Raw genomic sequence first — 17,801 nt, 5'->3', positions numbered from 1 at the left:
GTTTGAGCATTCTTTGGCATTGCCTTTCTTTGGGATTGGAATGAAAACTGACCTTTTCCAGTCCTGTGGCCACTGCTGAGTTTTCCCAATTTGCTGGCATATTGAGTGCAGCACTTTCACAGCATCATCTTTCAGGATTTGGAATAGCTCAACTGGAATTCCATCACCTCCACTAGCTTTGTTCGTAGTGATGCTTTCTAAGCCCCACTTGACTTCACATTCCAGGATGTCTGGCTCTAGGTCAGTGATCACATCATCGTGATTATCTGGGTCGTGAAGATCTTTTTTGTACAGTCCTTCTGTGTATTCTTGCCACCTCTTCTTAGTATCTTCTGCTTCTGTTAGGTCCATACCATTTCTGTCCTTTATCGAGCCCATCTTTGCATGAAATGTTCCTTTGGTATCTCTGATTTTCTTGAAGAGAGCCCTAGTCTTTCCCATTCTGTTGTTTTCCTCTATTTCTTTGCATTGATCGCTGAAGAAGGCTTTCTTATCTCTTCTTGCTATTCTTTGGAACTCTGCATTCAGATGCTTATATCTTTGCTTTTCTCCTTTGCTTTTCGCTTCTCTTCCTTTCACAGCTATTTGTAAGGCCTCCCCAGACAGCCATTTTGCTTTTTTGCATTTCTTTTCCATGGGGATGGTCTTGATCCCTGTCTCCCCTACAATGTCACGAACCTCATTCCATAGTTCATCAGGCACTCTATCTATCATATCTAGGCCCTTAAATCTATTTCTCACTTCCACTGTATAATCATACGGGATTTGATTTAGATCATACCTGAATGGTCTAGTGGTTTTCCCTACTTTCTTCAATTTAAGTCTGAATTTGGCAATAAAGGGTTCATGGTCTGAGCCACAGTCAGCTCCTGGTCTTGTTTTTGTTCACTGTATAGAGCTTCTCCATCTTTGGCTGCAAAGAATATAACCAATCTGATTTCGGTATTGACCATCTGGTGATGTCCATGTATAGAGTCTTCTCTTGTGTTATTGGAAGAGGGTGTTTGTTATGACCAGTGCATTTTCTTGGCAAAACTCTTAGTCTTTGCCCTGCTTCATTCCGCTATAGTGACAAGGACTCCCCAAATAGCCTTCTACCCAACTAAAACACTACTACTGTGAAGACTGCTACTTTTAGAGCATAATCCTTGCCTAAATTTGACAAATACCGGAGAACATTAGCTTTCCCTTTCACTGCTATACTGGCTACCTTCCAGAAGGGTTGACTGGCAGGTGGGGAGAAGGGGGTGTCTGGTTTTTAGTTCTTCTTATTTCTTTGAAGTGCATTTTTCCCTATTAAGAGTCCTTCTCTGACGCACACTTATTTGACAGTCTGTTCTAAGATATCCAATTTGTTTCCAATCTGCTTTGAACAGTAATCATGAGGATGCTAATTCCACCCGTCACTAAAATTCTGCTCTAGACTGTCTCTCCAACACTTCCGTGCTTGGTCAAATCCATTTCCATGTGCTAGGATTATACTATTACAGGATGAAGTGACTCAGAATAACTAGAGGCTCTAGAACCAAATTCTAGAGTCACTATTCTACACCTTTATAACTTCAAGGCATGTTAATTACTCACCCAGTTTTAAGTTCTCTGTTTTAAAAACAGGGATAGCGGTCATTAATTTTCACAAGAATATATTGTAAGACAACATATTCAGAATACTTTACAACTTTAAAGCACCATGAAATATTAGATATCACTTATTTTATTTAGTATCATATTTTATTAGTCAACTTTAGTAGACTATTCCTCCATCACTTTTCCAATATAGTACTATGCTGCTGCTGCTGCTGCTAAGTCGCTTCAGTCATGTCCGACTGTGTGCGACCCCATAGACAGCAGCCCATCAAGGCTCCCCTGTCCCTGGGATTCTCCAGGTAAGAACACTGGAGTGGGTTGCCATTTCCTTCTCCAATAGTATTATGAAACCACCTCCAAAAGGTGTCTTACAAAACCTTCAGAAAATTTATAAAGCCCAACCTCTTCCCACTGAGAAATGTTAACCAGATACTTGCACTCAATCTTAAGAGTGGCAAAATCTTTGTATGTGGGGATTTCTTCATATTGGGTTTGCCAAAAAGTTCTTTCAATTCTCAGTCCTTTAATTCTGTATTACTGGTGCCTTTGACAAGGCAAAGAGCTTCCCCTGGTAGCTCAGACAGTAAAGAATCTGCCTTCAATGCAAGAGACCTAGGTTCAACCCTTGGGTCTGGAATATCCCCAGGAGAAAGGAATGGCTACCCACTCCAGTATTCTTGCCTGGAGAATTCCATGGACAGAGGAGCCTGGTGGGCTACAGTCCACAGGGTGGCAGAGTCCAACACGACAGAACAACTAACACTTTGACAAGACAAGGGATGCTGTTATCTCCATTGAAAAACTTTAAATACTTGCCTACCTTAAGTTAACACAAACCCATAGCTGATTATTTAAAACAGTAATCTTTCCACTAGAGGATAGATGAAGACATATACATATTTTCTCTGAATTCTCTTTCTGTTCATTCTACATGGTTCAAGTCTTGTCATCACCTACTCCAATTATTCTAAAATTCACACATTTCTCTTTAGCCCTCACAAACCTAATTTCTAGTACAGACAGTAACCACTTCTTATCTGGTATGTATATTCTGTGCATTGGCATCCTCATTTTCATTCTGACTGCAATAAACTGAAGTTGACAGGGTATACCGAAGAAATCATAATATTCAACCCAAGTTCACAAGAAACAGGTTTCAAGATTTTTGGTATTCCCATCTCAAAATGCCTTAACTACTACAAGCTTTCATTTATATGCAAGGTTAAAAAGCCAAGGTTTCGGCCCCAGAGATGTAATCATTACTAATTCTAAATAATAGGAGAGCAAGTAAACTATGTTTATAAAGGGCCTCAAAAGCTACATCACCTTCTTGGTTGGTCACTGGCTAAGTTAGGAAAACCTAACTGATGAGGAAAATAAAAAGCATTTTTAGGTTAAGTCTACAAGCACAAAGATAAGAAGCAGCTTAAGCTACTCTTAAAATCGTTTCCACCTCCTGATAGGAAGAAGCGGTTTTCTTTCTGCAATCAGTCAAGGAGTGTCTCAGCCGCCTGAGCTGCCTTATAAATACCTTTCTAACTTAGCTGCCAGTTGCAACTCTATAATTCATTTCTTTTTCTATAACTAACTTTTACGTCAGTACTTATCTTTCTTTCCTGCCACTCAGCTATGTTCATGCAGTGTTTCTGGGATGTGCTACCCAAGTCACCTGAAAACAATGCCTTTGTCCACTCCAGGTCACCAATTCGAAACAACCTTTTGCAAGAGTATGAAAAACAAAAATAAAGGAGGGTTTATCCTATACCAAATCTAAAACCTCATACTAAACTAACACCTAATACTAATTCCAAACCTGCTAACTAATATACAACTATACAGTTCTGTGAAGAAAAGTTATAAAAGCTAATGTTGAGAAAAGAAAAATAAAAAAGGAAATACTGCCTGTTAAACCTTAACTTCTCAGTGATTATTAAAGAGCGGTTTTACTTCTAAAAACAAATGTACAAATGGGAATAAGGATAATGTGATTGTATCTCCCAGATTTGAAAACAGAAGATAATGTCTTTCATGTAAAGAACAAGCCAGATCTTCAAAAGATCAAATGCAGCTATCCTGTAACCCTCTTGGATATTCAGTTCTTAAAAACAAATTCATGTAGAGCAATCCATTCAATTTTGTATTTATCTTCACAGTGGCCTTATAAATCAAAACTAGACCAACTTCTCAGTATCTCACCTGAAACAAAGCTAGGAACTACAATTAGTGAGATGTTTTATTTTCTACTCTCCTGATAAAAATGGTACACACTTCCAAAATCTTGCCCCTCCCTTTTCAAAACTGCTATGTGAAGATAGGCAAACTGCACTTAAAAAGGTACAATAAATACTGTTGTTGTTGTTCAGTCACCCAGTCATATCCAACTCTTTGTGTCCCCATGGATGGCAGCACAATAAATATTACAAGTTTCCTAATATAATTTAGATTGTATACAACTAAGGATTATTCTAAATGATACCAATAAGTTGCTTAAAGTCACAAAAGGTGAAAATATTGCCAAAAATAAAGATAGCTCATGCTGTATTTGAAAAGTTAGCTCAAGAGCAACTATACATACATGTACCTGCAAATAAAAGCAAACTCTGTGTTTTTTTTTTTGGCTAATCCCTGACCAGGGATTGAACCTGGGTCCTCAGCAATTAGTGTGCAGAGTCCTAACCTCACAGCCAGGAAACTCCCTGATCTTCTCTTAGTGGTGGTCCCAAGTACACAGATGGTTGCAGACCAAAAAAGAGTAAGCAGCTACAATCACAAAAATGGATGCAGTGTTGGCCTAATATAAGTTCCAGGATGCAACCTCCATCCACAATATATATTCACAATATACATATACTTCAAGAAATAGTCTCTCCATCAAACAAAGAATCTTTGAAACAAAAATAATGCTTAGATTTCTATAGTTCTATGAAATAAAAATAAGGGATAAAAATAAGGTTTAAGGCATTAATTCACAAATTTATCACTTTACCTACAGTAGCCAAAAGTGAAAGAAAGAAAGTGAAGTCACTCAGTCATGTCTGACTCTTTGCGACCCCGTGGACTGCAGCCCGTCAGGCTCCTCTGTCCATGGGATTCTCCAGGCAAGAATACTGGAGTGGGTTGCCGTGCCCTCCTCCAGGGGATCTTCCCCACCCAGGATCAAACCTGTGTCTTCTGCATTGCAGGCAGATGCTTTATCCTCTGAGCCACCAGGGAAGCCAGGAAATGAGAAATATCTAAAGGTCACAGGATTAAAATCCATATTCTCTCCACAATCTCATCCCAGACAGCTGTTCCAACTATACTTCCCTCAAGCCTGACCTGTCCTTCCTCTGGCCTCAAAGCAGCCCATTTATCATCTACAAGGAAGGTAGATTCCTGTTTACCATCTAGATTCCTTTGTTTTCCAAACACAGTTCCAGGTTTGCTACCTACAAAGTTTGCTCATGCTCTTTCCTCCACCTGAAATGCCTATCCCTCCTAATTACCATTTAAGGTCCATTTCTCCTCCTTTATCAAAAGCAATTATCTCTCTCCCCTCTAATTTTCAATGACATCCATTCTGAGCTTATCTTACACTGCTGCCCCATAATGTAACTATCTGTATATGTCGTCTTCCTTACTAGACTGAGGACATGATCAAACAAATAATTTCACTTTTAGATTTCTCAATAATCTCAACACAGTAGCTTGTTTATACTAGTAGACAACACGTAATTGCTAATGAGTATTAATTTCCATTAGACTAATAAAGTCTTGTTCGGGAGAAATTGACCTTTAAAAAGCTAAAGAAACTAATAATGTATCCTATGTAACAAATTGCTATCAATTGTTAAATCACATAAATCAAACATGCCCCCAAGAATCTTAGCAAACTTTTCCTATTCACACTCTCATCAGATAATAAGATAGTTTGTGTTTAAGTTCATTCATAAAGTTGAAACAAAAAAACTTCTACCTGCAGACAAGCCCACAAAAGTCATTCAATCAGTGTACCTGGTTCTATTCATTCAGCGACCCAAACGACCACATATAACAACATTCAGTACTTCTGCAGTTCTCTAACACCGGCATGGAAAACTGTGAGAGCAGCTAACAGAAGGAAAGGGAGTCTAAAATGAAGATCTGGGCAGAAGAGACCAGTTTATCAAGGTTAACTCCTGTCCGTTTCAAAACACTTAAGGGCTCTCTCTCCAACCTCATCACCCCCCATTCTCATTAACAGTTTACCTTCCACTATATGACACTCACTACTCACAGTTTTCACCAAACACACCAAAATGCTCTTTCTTGCCTTTGTGTCACTGCATGTGCTAATCTATTTAGAAGGAATTTCTCTGTCCGTCTGGCAAATCTCTGTTCATCCTTAAAATATCTGTTACCTCCTCTACGAAGCTGTCACTAACTCCTTCAAAATTAATTACTCCATCCCATATTCTCATACTTTATGTAAATAATATTACGCATTTATCTCAATGTATTAGTTATTTGTTTACACATTTTCACCATTAGCTCTCATGTTCCTTTTAGGGTAATGACCAAGTGTCATTCATTTTTCCAATATTTCCTAGACTTCAATCACTTTTCTTTACCACTCCACCCACTTAATGCTTCTTTCTAACCAGGGTTTTTGCTGGCACTGTGCAACTCAACACAACTCAATCTCTGAACCTTCACCCCATAGTCTTGCTCATAGAACAAGCAAAAGATCATAATATAGTTTACTAGATAATTTTACTAAAATATATGAAATTTAAAAAAAAAATCTGCTCATATAATTCTTTTTCCATTCAAGGCCTTCTCCAAGAAACATAAAGTCAAACAAAATGCTCAGTTCTTGAGTCTGTGGGTACACGAATTAAGATTTATCTTTCCAAAAAATTAATTTGGATTTCAACAAGTCAATCAAGGTCAACATCCAGTTCATTCATTATATAGCCTATTAAAGTTATATATTTCATTTCTAACTATCTTCCTTTGCACTTTACATGTTCTGCCAATGTCTTACAACAAGACACACAAGCAGGTAGCAAGGAAAGCATTTACAGCATTCTGCGGTCAAGTGAACTACTGCAGATAACACAGAGTCTAAAGTCAAAGGCTGCCAGGAATACACTCACAACAATCATACGTTAGCAAATAAAATTCATAATAGGGGGGAAAAAAAGCATAAGAAACATTTGAAGTCAAATATATCAATATTAAATAGGTCCTGGAATAAATATTTTAAGTGTGTCAAACTACCCTAATTTTATATAATCTAACTCCGGAAGTCTACTTCTTAACATCCATAATTCCTCATGTTCTCAAACCATAAAGAATAAAAAGTAGCTTCATTATGAAAACAGAAGAAAGGTTAACCGAACAACTACTACTCATAGTGAAGACATTACCCCTACAACAATCTTTCTCTTCCTTCACAGAAAAAACCTAAAACATTGTTTGGTAACACATTAGCAATCCCCCAAGAAAATGTTATCCCTCCTTCATTCTTTAAGCATCTTTTCATTACAAACTTGCTATATGCTCTATTTAGCACAGTAAAGAAGACATGCAATTATAAATTTATAATTATAGAAGCTACAGAGCGTTGCATCACATGAAAAGTGTCATTATGGGTAAGTGTAAGATATTATGGAATCATACACACCATTCTGTGTCAACAAAAGTAACTGCTTATTGATCCTCATCCAACTATGTGTTATCTCTTCACACATTTAAACTACCCTGAAAACGTTAAAAAAAAAAAAAGTTTGTTGGATTAGATTAAGTGCTCTACCCAATTAAAAATGTTTGACATTAATTTTCCACAGTCAATGAATTATACCAGTACTGGAGAAGGCATTAAGGAAAATTTTTTGTCCCTCATTAGTCTCTACTTCTATGTCACACAGAAGAAGCAGAGTTGTACCCCATGTCAACCTCAAAAGAAGGGGAAAAACTCAAATATCCTCCATTTTCCTTACTATCACCTTGCCGCCACACACCATATATAAAAAGTAACTCAAAACTGATCAAACCTAAAAGAGCTAAAAAACATAAAACTCTCAGGAGTAGTTAGGGCCTTAATCTGCATAACCTTGGACTAGTCAACGGTTTCTTAAGATGAAATAGCAAAAGCACAAATAACAGAAAATACAAAAAACTGAACTTCAAAATTAAAAAGGTTTGCACATCATTTATAAAAATATTATGAATCACTATACTGCATACCTGAAACTAATAAAATATTGTAAATCAACTATACTTCAATTAATTTTTAAAAGGGCAGGGTGTAGAGGGATTACTATCAAAAAAGTAGAAAGGTAAAACGCAGGATGGGAAAAAACAGTCATAGAAGTCACATAAGGACCTACTCTCCAGAATACCAAAGAACTCTTCTGGGCTTCCAAAATAAATAAAGAGCCAAATTTCAAATGGGCAAAGGATCTGAATAGACATATTTTCAAAAATATACAAATGGACAGTAAGCTCAACATCATTAAAAAGATGTTTAACATCACTAGTCATTTGGAAAATGTTAAGCAAAATCATTACCAGCTTCCCTAATAGCTCAGTTGGTAAAGAATCCACCTTCCATGCAGGAGACCCAGGTTTGATTCCTGGGTCGGAAAGATCCACTGGAGAAGGGATAGGCTACCCACTCCAGTATTCTCGGGCTTCCCTTGTGGCTCAGCTGGTAAAGAATCTGCCGCCAATGCAGGAGACCTGGGTTCAATCCCTGGGTTGGGAAGATCCCCTGGAGAAGGGAAAGGCGACCCACTCCAGTATTCTGGCCTGGAGAATTCCAACGACTGTATAGTCCATGGGATCACAAAGAGTCGGACACGACTGAGCAACTTTCACTTCACTTCAAGCAAAATCATTATACACACATAAACACACGTATGTATGTATTTAACTAGGATGACTACAATGAAAAAAATTTAATTAAATTTTAAATACCCTGAAAATAATAAGTGTTAGAAAGTATACAGAGAAACTGAAACCTTTATACACTGCTCTTGGGAATATAAAATGGTACAGCTGCTGTGGAAAACAACCTGGTAAACCCTCAAAAAGTTAAACATTTAACTATCAGAAATTCTTCTCTTTGGTACATACCCAAGAGAACTGAAAACACGTGTTAACACAAACATTTTTATACAGATGTTCATAGCAATACTATCCTTGGTGGATTTAAAGGGGTAAACAGCCCAAATGTCCATCAATGGACGAAAGAACAAAATGTGGTCTATCCATAAAGGGAATATTATTAGGGGTTCTAGAAAAAATGAAGTATTGTTACATGCTACAACATCCACAAACCTGGAAAGTTTTATGCTAAGTGAAAGAAACCAGACATGAAAGGCCAAGAATTGTATGATTCTGTTTATATGAAACGTCCAGATAAGGAAAATCCATAGATAGAAAGCAGATTACTGGTTGCCAGTGAAAGAGGGTGGTGAGATTGGGGAGCTGACTGCGAACAGATAGCTATTTTCTTTTTGAGGTGGTAGAAAATATCCTGGAATTAGATAGTGGTAAAGGTTACACACAACATTGTGAATATTGGATGTTATGTGAACTACATCTCAATTTAAAACTTGCATACAAGAGACGTCCCTGGCAGTCTAGTGGTTAAGACTCCCAACTTCCACTGCAGGGGGAGCAGGTTTGACCGCTGGTTGGAAAACTAAAATACCACATGCCATGAGGTGCAGCACTTCCCAAAAATTTTGCATAAAAGAATCCCTTTACCTCACAATCCCCCTTTTCACAATAGCTCTGTATGACTTAAATGACAAAATCTCAAATTGTTCAATACCGTGCATGAAATCAAATTTCTGTAAAGAACTGTTTCAAATACAACAAAAAGGTCTGCAAACCCTTTCCAGAGTGAATATCACTGTAATTACTTTTGATATATGCATGAACTAAAGTAATATTTCTGCACAGGAGATGTATTTAAAATGTTACTTCTGTATTTCTCAAGCTTTCACAAGATAACGAACTCTATTCAGTTCAGTTCAGTCGCTCAGCTGTGTCCGACTCTTCGCGACCCCATGAATCGCAGCACGCCAGGCCTGTCCATCACCAACTCCCGGAGTTCACCCGAACTCATGTCCATCGAGTCAGCGATGTGCTATCCAGCCATCTTATTCTCTGTCATCCCCTTCTTCTCCTGCCCCCAATCCCTCCCAGCATCAGTCTTTTCCAATGAGTCAACTCTTTGCATGAGATGGCCAAAGTATTGGAGTTTCAGCTTCAGCATCAGTCCTTCCAATGAACACCCAGGACTGATCTCCTTCAGAATGGACTGGTTGGATCTCCTTGCAGTCCAAGGGACTCTCAAGAGTCTTCTCCAACACCACAGTTCAAAAGCATCAATTCTTCGGCGCTCAGCTTTCTTCACAGTCCAACTCTATTACCAGCACATAAAAATCTTAATACACACACACACATCATGACGCTTTTTCTTAGAGCTTATAAATCACATGAGGAGACCTATAAAGACCTATAATTAGCAGAAAAATGTATTGGGTAGGCTGAACTTGTTGGATGAACCAATACATTAAAATGGGGCTTCCCTGGTGGCTCAGTAGTAAAGAATCCTCCTACCAATGCAGGAGATTCAGGTTCAATCCCTGGGTTGGGAAGTTGCTATGGAGAAGGGAATGGCAGCCCACACTAATATTCTTGCCTGGAAAATCCCACGGACAGAGGAGCCTGGCGGGCTACAGTCCATGGGGTTACGAAAGAGTCGGATAGGACTGAGCAACTAAACCACCACCATACGTTAAAATACAGCAACTAAGTAGACCCTATGAAGTCACTTGTAAAGTACACCTGCTCTCTTTAAGTGAGGATAGAAGTTTGGAAAGCACTTCAATCACTACCTGGAAAAAATTTCCCTTGAGTAAATCAGGGCCCCTAGCAAGCTTTCAAGTACCAAGTTTATGACTATAAATACCAGCACCATTTCAGAAATCACTCCTGGAATTCCAAGCATTCAGAGAAGACTTTCAGCAATTCGTACCAGCCCCTGGAATCAACTGATTGATGATCTAGATTTAGTGGTCTTACTATCACAGCCATCACTATTATCACTCCAACCTCCATTCTAAAACAGTCATCTCTTTTGCATTCTGACATTATCTACTTAATGTGTACTGCAACCTTTCCTATATCTAAAGTGAAGTTGCGATACAGTTATATACAGGAAGCAGCCTCCACATAGATTATAATGTGATCAGCACCTCCTGGAGCTGTACAAGGAAGCAACTCTGATACGTATTTCAAATATAATTCTTAAAATTAATTTCTTCTTTTAAGACCACATCCTCAAAGTCATGCATTTTAAAAGAGCTTTCAAACTGAGTAGCTGTAACCATGAAATTTTTTTCTTTACTATACCACCACTTTGGGAAAATCACAAAATATTGAAACAAAACTAAACCTCAATTCCTCATGGGTCCCATGAAATACAGCAATTTGATATGTTTTTTATCAATGCTACTGAACGACTTTATATATAATTTTGTAACCAAGTGATTATCATTCACTGGAACTAAGATAATGCCCATAAAAACACTGTTAAAATATCTACTGGAATAGATCTCGATGCTACTATGTCCATAAGTGGTTCATTCAATAGCCTGAGCTGTGACAGGAGATAGCGTGCATTCAGTATTTAATGAGTACCCAAAGCACCACTGATGAGGTACTGTGAGAAGAGATATACAACAGTACAAAAAGGAACAGTTTCTATTCACAATTAAAATACGCATGAACCCAAAATATACAGAGAATCAGAATAACCAGGGGGAGTTGTTCAGTAGTGTCCTTATGAAAGAGGTGATTTAAAACATGAACTTTAACAAAAGCAAGTTAGTTTAAAGAAGGTTAAAGAGGAAGGATGGATCTGTTTTGACACAGAGCGGAAAGATATTTTGTGTCCTAGGAATGGTATCTGCAAAGGATGGCTAACAGTTTTGGAGTCAAGAACTTACTTTGGCACAACTGGTACCCAACCTGCTTAGCTGAAAAATAAACAGCTCAGCTATATTTAAAACAAAATACAACAAAACCAAAAAGTGAGGAAAAAGAGGATCGAGAGTGTCAACTAAAGACGGACTTTATCAAGGTCTTTTAGGAAAAATTACATTATTACTGTTAGAACTCTTTGCCCCAGTGCAGTCTCCTTTGAAAGTCACACATCACATTCTTTCCACTCTACTCAACAGTATGGCATAATCAAAGGATTATGTCACATCTCTTGCTCAGTCTTAACAATGACTGGGTCACTGTTACCCATCAAATCAAATGCAAAATTACTCTGAGAATTGCAAGGACCACTTAAATCTAGTTACTCAGTTTCTTTTCCTCCCATCTTAACATACACTCTTCCTTCAAGTTGCATTTTTTTTTCAGTCTCAGAACATTTACAATCTTAAAAATTAAGGACTCCAAAGAGCTTTTATGTGGTTTTTCTCTGATATTTACTGTGAGGGTTAGAAATTAAAACTCAGAAATTTTTAAAGATTAATTCATTTTAAAATAATAAAACTCATCATGTTAACATTTTTCATAAAAAATAACTATTTTCCAAAACCAAAATTTAGAACAGTAGCACTGTTTCATAATTTTTCCAAAACTCTTTACTATCTGGCTTAATAAAAAACAGATTCTTCTATCTGCTACTACATTCAACTTGTTGCAATATCACATAGCCTGCAGGAAACTCCACTGTGCAATAGTGGAAGAATGAAAATGGGAAAGCTAAACAATGTCTCAGCATATGTATACAGTTTTGACCTCACAAATATGCTGAAAAGGTCTTGGGGACTCCCAGGAGGCAGAGGACCACACTGCAAAAAACACTGCAAGGGACTTCCCTGGCAGTCCAGTGGTTAAGACTCTGTGATTCCACATTAGGGGACATGGGTTTGATCCCTGGTTGGGAAACTTAAGATCCCACATGCATGGCCAGGAAAAAGAAAAACACTGCCTTGAGTAAATAAATATGGCTTATCCATTTCCTGGAATAGAAAAGCATTACATAAAAAGTCACACTAAGATGAAACCCAGACCTGATGCCAGACCACTTGGGTTCAAATCCCAGTTCTATGCAACCTTGGGCAAATTACTAAACTCAATGCCTTAGTTCCCTCTTCAGCAAAATGGTAATAATAATACAAATCTCTCTCACAAAGTTGTTGAAAGGAATAAACAAGTTAATAAATACAAAGTGTTCAGTAATGTGCGTGCCCAGCACAAAGTACGCACAAATAAACATTTGTTAAATAAATATAAACACAATCCAGGCATAAGCACAAAGCACATGCCTAGCTATGAGTACTGCTACTATATTCTAATGTAACTTCAAAAATCCTTGGTATTCTTATAATCTGGCAAACTACAATCCTGAAAGTAATTTTTAACACAAAGGTTTAGGGTCATCAAAATACCCTTTTCAAGGAATATCATTAGTAAATTCTAACTGCCCACAAACAATTCTCCATGGAAAGTACTATATATATATACACACACACAATGAATATACAAAATTCTAAAAGGTTAAATCCAAAACTTCAATTCTCTAGAGAAATATATAAAGCCATTTAACAGGGAACATACTGAGACAGAACACAAAGTAACGGAAATGCCACTTCAGCCACCAAAAGAACAGGAAGAGCAAATAGTAAGCCTTTACTTTGAAAATCTAACCCTACTTCTCCTTGGTAGGGCTGTAACCTCTGGCCAAGAAATCTTTATTTTTCTTACTTCTTTGATTTTAAGGGTGAAATCATGGAACTAGGCACTTTGAAACTGAAAAAAAAAAAAAAAAAACACAGAACAAAAGAGATTTCCATGTATTACAAAGGTGAACTTTCACATTAAGTATTCTAAGTGATAATCAGAATCAAAATAAACTATTTTATTTAAATTAAAGCAATTCTGACTATTTCAAATAAATTGTATTAATGTATTTTTAAAACATCTAGGGAATTCTCTAGCTATCCAGTGGTAAGGACTCCACGCGTCCACTGTAGGAGGTACAGGTTCAATCCCTGGTTGAGAAACTAAGATCTCACAAGCCTTCAGCACAGCCAAAAAACTAAAGGATTAAGTAGAAGAGCTTTCAAAAGCTAAAAAAATAAAACATATAATTAAATACAAGTACTCTACAAATCAAAGGAGAGATAATCAAATAAGTCAAAATTAAATTCAAAGACATCTTAAAAATGATTCAGATACACAGAATATACAAACATAAAAAGCACTGGTACACGAATAAAAAATAGATGAATAAAATCTAAACATTATTTCTTAAAATAACAAGTCCACCAGTGATGCCTAATTATTTTACAAAGATATTTTATAATTAATTTGCTAATTACAAATAAGGCAGGTACTGAAATGGCTAGAGATCAGATTCTTTTCTGGGTTTCTCTTTTAGAATACATACTATCCAGAAATAGAACTAAATATATCAAGGAGGAAAAAACTTATATTTGTAGAGTTCTACTGTACACCTCCTGCATTGACAGAAGTAGTCAAATCTTACTATTACCACTTTGATGACTCACTCACCATTTTTTGTATTTCAGAACTATTAAAGGAATAAGGGACAGAATAAGTCATATAATGAAAATGAAAATATAAACCACAATTCTTATGGTGATTCTTTATGAGAAAGAACAGTAAGCCCAAACATAAATACAAAATAACTGTCCATTTGGAAAGCCTCAGCTTCCTAATTTCTAAACAAGAGCCATCAAAGGCAGATCTTCCACTTACTACCTTCTTCGCATGTATTTTCTTGCAGATTAGATTTCAGTTACCAGACATCTTCTTGATAATACAAAAACTAAGTACCCACTGAATATCATTAAGACATTAAAAATCAACCAATAATTTGCTTTAAAAGACCATTATTCAGCTGCATGTCAATATTTTATATGTATTTTCAATGTTATAAAAACCACTAACCCAAATACAAATTACACCTTCTATAAATTCAAAGCATTCACAAATTCTTACTTTAAAAGCATGCACAAATTTCACAATTAAAATTAGGCTGAGTCTAAATCCAGTACACAACACACAAATACCCACACTGTATCTACCTTAGAGATATGCTTACAATGAATACTTAATAAGAATGTGATTTTGATTTTGTTGTGCAAAATGGAAGGCAGATGGTGGCTAGGATGAAATGCCTCTTGAAATTAACCGCGAAAAACATGGATATAAAAGTGTAGACATTAGATCTGTTAACACAGTATTTCATTTCAGTGAAACATGTCACAACATAAATGCCCAAGGAAAGAAAACTAGTATAGAAAAAAGAAAAGTGTTCTTGTCAAAAGCAGAGTGAAGGCTGTGAAATCTGCTAAGAATGTTTTTAAGAAATTATAAATTATAAAATTGTTCTGTGTACTTCAATCAATGTGTTCAGCATTCTACATCCATCTCTTTAAATGGAGTAAGAGACAACCTTCTATGCCTATGACTTGCCTATCCCATAGCTATGAGCGAGGATTAAATTAGATAATGGTTAATAAGTGCCTGGCAAACAGAAGTCCTTCAGGTACAAGGGCTGTTATTCTCCTACCTTGATTATGGACATTAGAGGCCTGGAATTAAATGCAAATCATGTTTATTTTTAAAAATGTGTTTCAGAGGTTTGACAACTCTTTTCCCACTGTGGACACTAGTTAACATTATTATCTATTGACCTCTATAAGCAAAGCAAAAGCTCTTTCTTAAACATATATACAATGCAGTATGCATTAGGCCATAATTCATGGATTACAATAATCATTTCCTAATATGGACAGACCTTGGCAAGGTGCACAGAAACCACCTCCACACTCTAAAGGCTTAGAGGAAAAAAAAAACCAGTCCTAAGCATATTTTTATTAACTACTAACATTTAAAAAATGAAACCATTTTCATTAGGCTCAACTAATTAGGCAACAGTTTCTCAGGATATTAAAAGGTGCAACAACAGAACTAAGCCTTCACTAGAAAAATTCCTAAAAGAAGAAAAATTATATCTGCATTAAAGCCCTAAAGGTCCATGGTGTCATATGGCTGAGTCCCTTCACTATTCACCTGAAACTACCATAATTTTTAATTACATATGTTAATCGGCTATACTCCAATACGAAATAAAAAGTTTAAAGTTTGGGGGGAAAAAAAGTCCATGATGTCAAAACCCAAAAGTGTTTGTGAAAGCCTTTTGAATTTCCTCAAACTATGTTAAAGTGTGTAAGGCAAGAGGGTGTTTAGAAAAGCCACTCATTGGTCAAACTTTAGTTAAGTGTACTTTATTAATGGAACTGGTTATATAAGTGTTTTAAACAATATAGGGAAGACAGTATTAGTGTATTTTTAAAACTTCATTTGAAAGAAATAAGAGTAGTGGCACCTTATCTACACAGATTTAAAAAAAAAACCAAACATTATCAGCAATATTCAAGTTCTAAACAAGTAGGAATGTATAAACACAGCGGTGGTGGAGAAAAAGAACTACAAATGTGCCATTACCCATACCAAACGTAATCCCAGTTGGATTCTGCAGTAGCTTCCATTATAAGAGAAAAGGCCAACATTTCACATTCATAAAACCACAAGCAAGTCTCACTCTCCTAAACTTACCTAGCCTATTTTCTGACCTTTTCCACAATGTGTTAGAACTGCAACATTTGAAATAAGACAAAAATCTTTAAAAGGACTTTTAAAACCGGTATCTATTCTTGTTATAATTTATCATTTTGAAATGAGAGACGAGGGTAACAGTTCACAAAGTCACAAGTAGTTTCTTTAACACTGAAAAGCAACAGAAACCAACCTCACAAAAGAATTGTTAGGGCAACCATAGATTGAATAGAGAAATCCAAGTAGTTATTTGAAGAGAAGTGAACAGTAAAAATGTCTATTCCAAATATCAGATAATCAAAAAAGCACTTACGGCTTCATAATGCATTTTAAACAATTTTCCGTTTACGAAAGTGTCACCAAATAACATTCTGAATTCCTTAAAACAGTCTAGGATTGATGGTTTAACAAGCAACCTGCAAGAACCGCACATCAGAAAGAACCACCGAGCAGTAATAATGTTTTTTTAAACTTTTCCACAAGGAAGGAACAAGTCACAATGAATAATGGGTTTGTCTGTAGCAATAACTTGTTCTAACAGTACTTCACGAGCAAAGCGTCTTGGAAGAATTCACATTTTGTGCATTTTTTTTTAATAAAAGCGCAAACCTTAGGGCCAAAGTCCAAGCGAGAAATCAAAACAGGACTCCCGTCAGTGAATTCTCTCTCAGGACATGCTCACTCTTGCTTCAAACAGTAAAGCAAAGTAACTTTCATCGAGGATAAAAGTCAGTCAGGCTTCTGTGTCCAAGAGCCATTAAAAAAAAAAAGGAACTTATTTCTTAACTATGCCTTTTCGCCCATGTTTCCCTTAAAGTTTCAGGTCAAAGCTCCACCGTGTCAAAGATTGAGTAATCCACTGATCTTTGTACCTTGAGGTAAAGGAGTGGAATAAAAAAGGATATTACAGGTGGCTTCCAGGTTTGGAAAAAGTTGGGAGGAGTTATCTGGAGTAACTGTATTTGTCAGTGAACGGTGTAATGTTATGCCGTGTAAGAAAAGCTAGTGTCCCAAAAGACAACCAGCATAAAATAGAGCGGAGTCCAAACTCAAGCATCACCAAATACTTTTCACCAGTTTTTTAAAAGACGTATGTTATTTGCGGGTTTGATTACTAATCCACTTTGAATTCCAATAGTCTACGCTTCACTAAAGCGTTTAAACTGAAACCGCCAGGTTTAACAACTCTACTAGAACTGACACCAAAATCAGCAAACATTTTTCTGTATCCCCATCAGACCAAAAAAAAAAAAAAAAGGGACGGGGGGTGCGCCTGACATTCACAACTTATTCCAGTCCGAAGCAAGAAAACACAATGGCTAAATTCCACCAGGGGTGATTAAAAATCCCGAATTTCCCACAATGCTGTCCCCACACCAACGGAATCCCTTTACTTTCACGATTCTAAAAAGAAAAATAGTCCAGGGGAAGGTGGGGGGCGGGGGGGGAGTCGGGGACTGAGTTATAATATTTACAATAAGACGAGGGGAACTTAAGCTACGGAGGCGAAGAAAGGTAACCCGAGAGAAGGAGGAAAGGTGGATGAGAAAGCGGGGGGGGAGGGAAGG

General features: G+C 36.8%; 1 protein-coding gene across 1 annotated transcript in view; it reads right to left on the bottom strand.

The window, feature by feature from the left end:
- The window catches only part of PICALM (phosphatidylinositol binding clathrin assembly protein), a 101,803-nt gene extending 84,032 nt beyond the window's left edge, over positions 1 to 17,771 (bottom strand). The window contains exon 1 of the mRNA XM_010853166.1: positions 16,843 to 17,771. The gene's annotated coding sequence lies outside the window, so the exon portion shown is untranslated. The remainder of the gene's footprint in view (positions 1 to 16,842) is intronic.
- Positions 17,772 to 17,801: the final 30 nt, after the last annotated feature.

Source organism: Bison bison, unplaced genomic scaffold (genome assembly GCF_000754665.1).
Source record: "Bison bison bison isolate TAMUID 2011002044 unplaced genomic scaffold, Bison_UMD1.0 scf7180017864324, whole genome shotgun sequence".
Lineage (NCBI taxonomy): Eukaryota > Metazoa > Chordata > Mammalia > Artiodactyla > Bovidae > Bison > Bison bison.
This window is presented reverse-complemented; position numbering and strand designations above follow the sequence as displayed.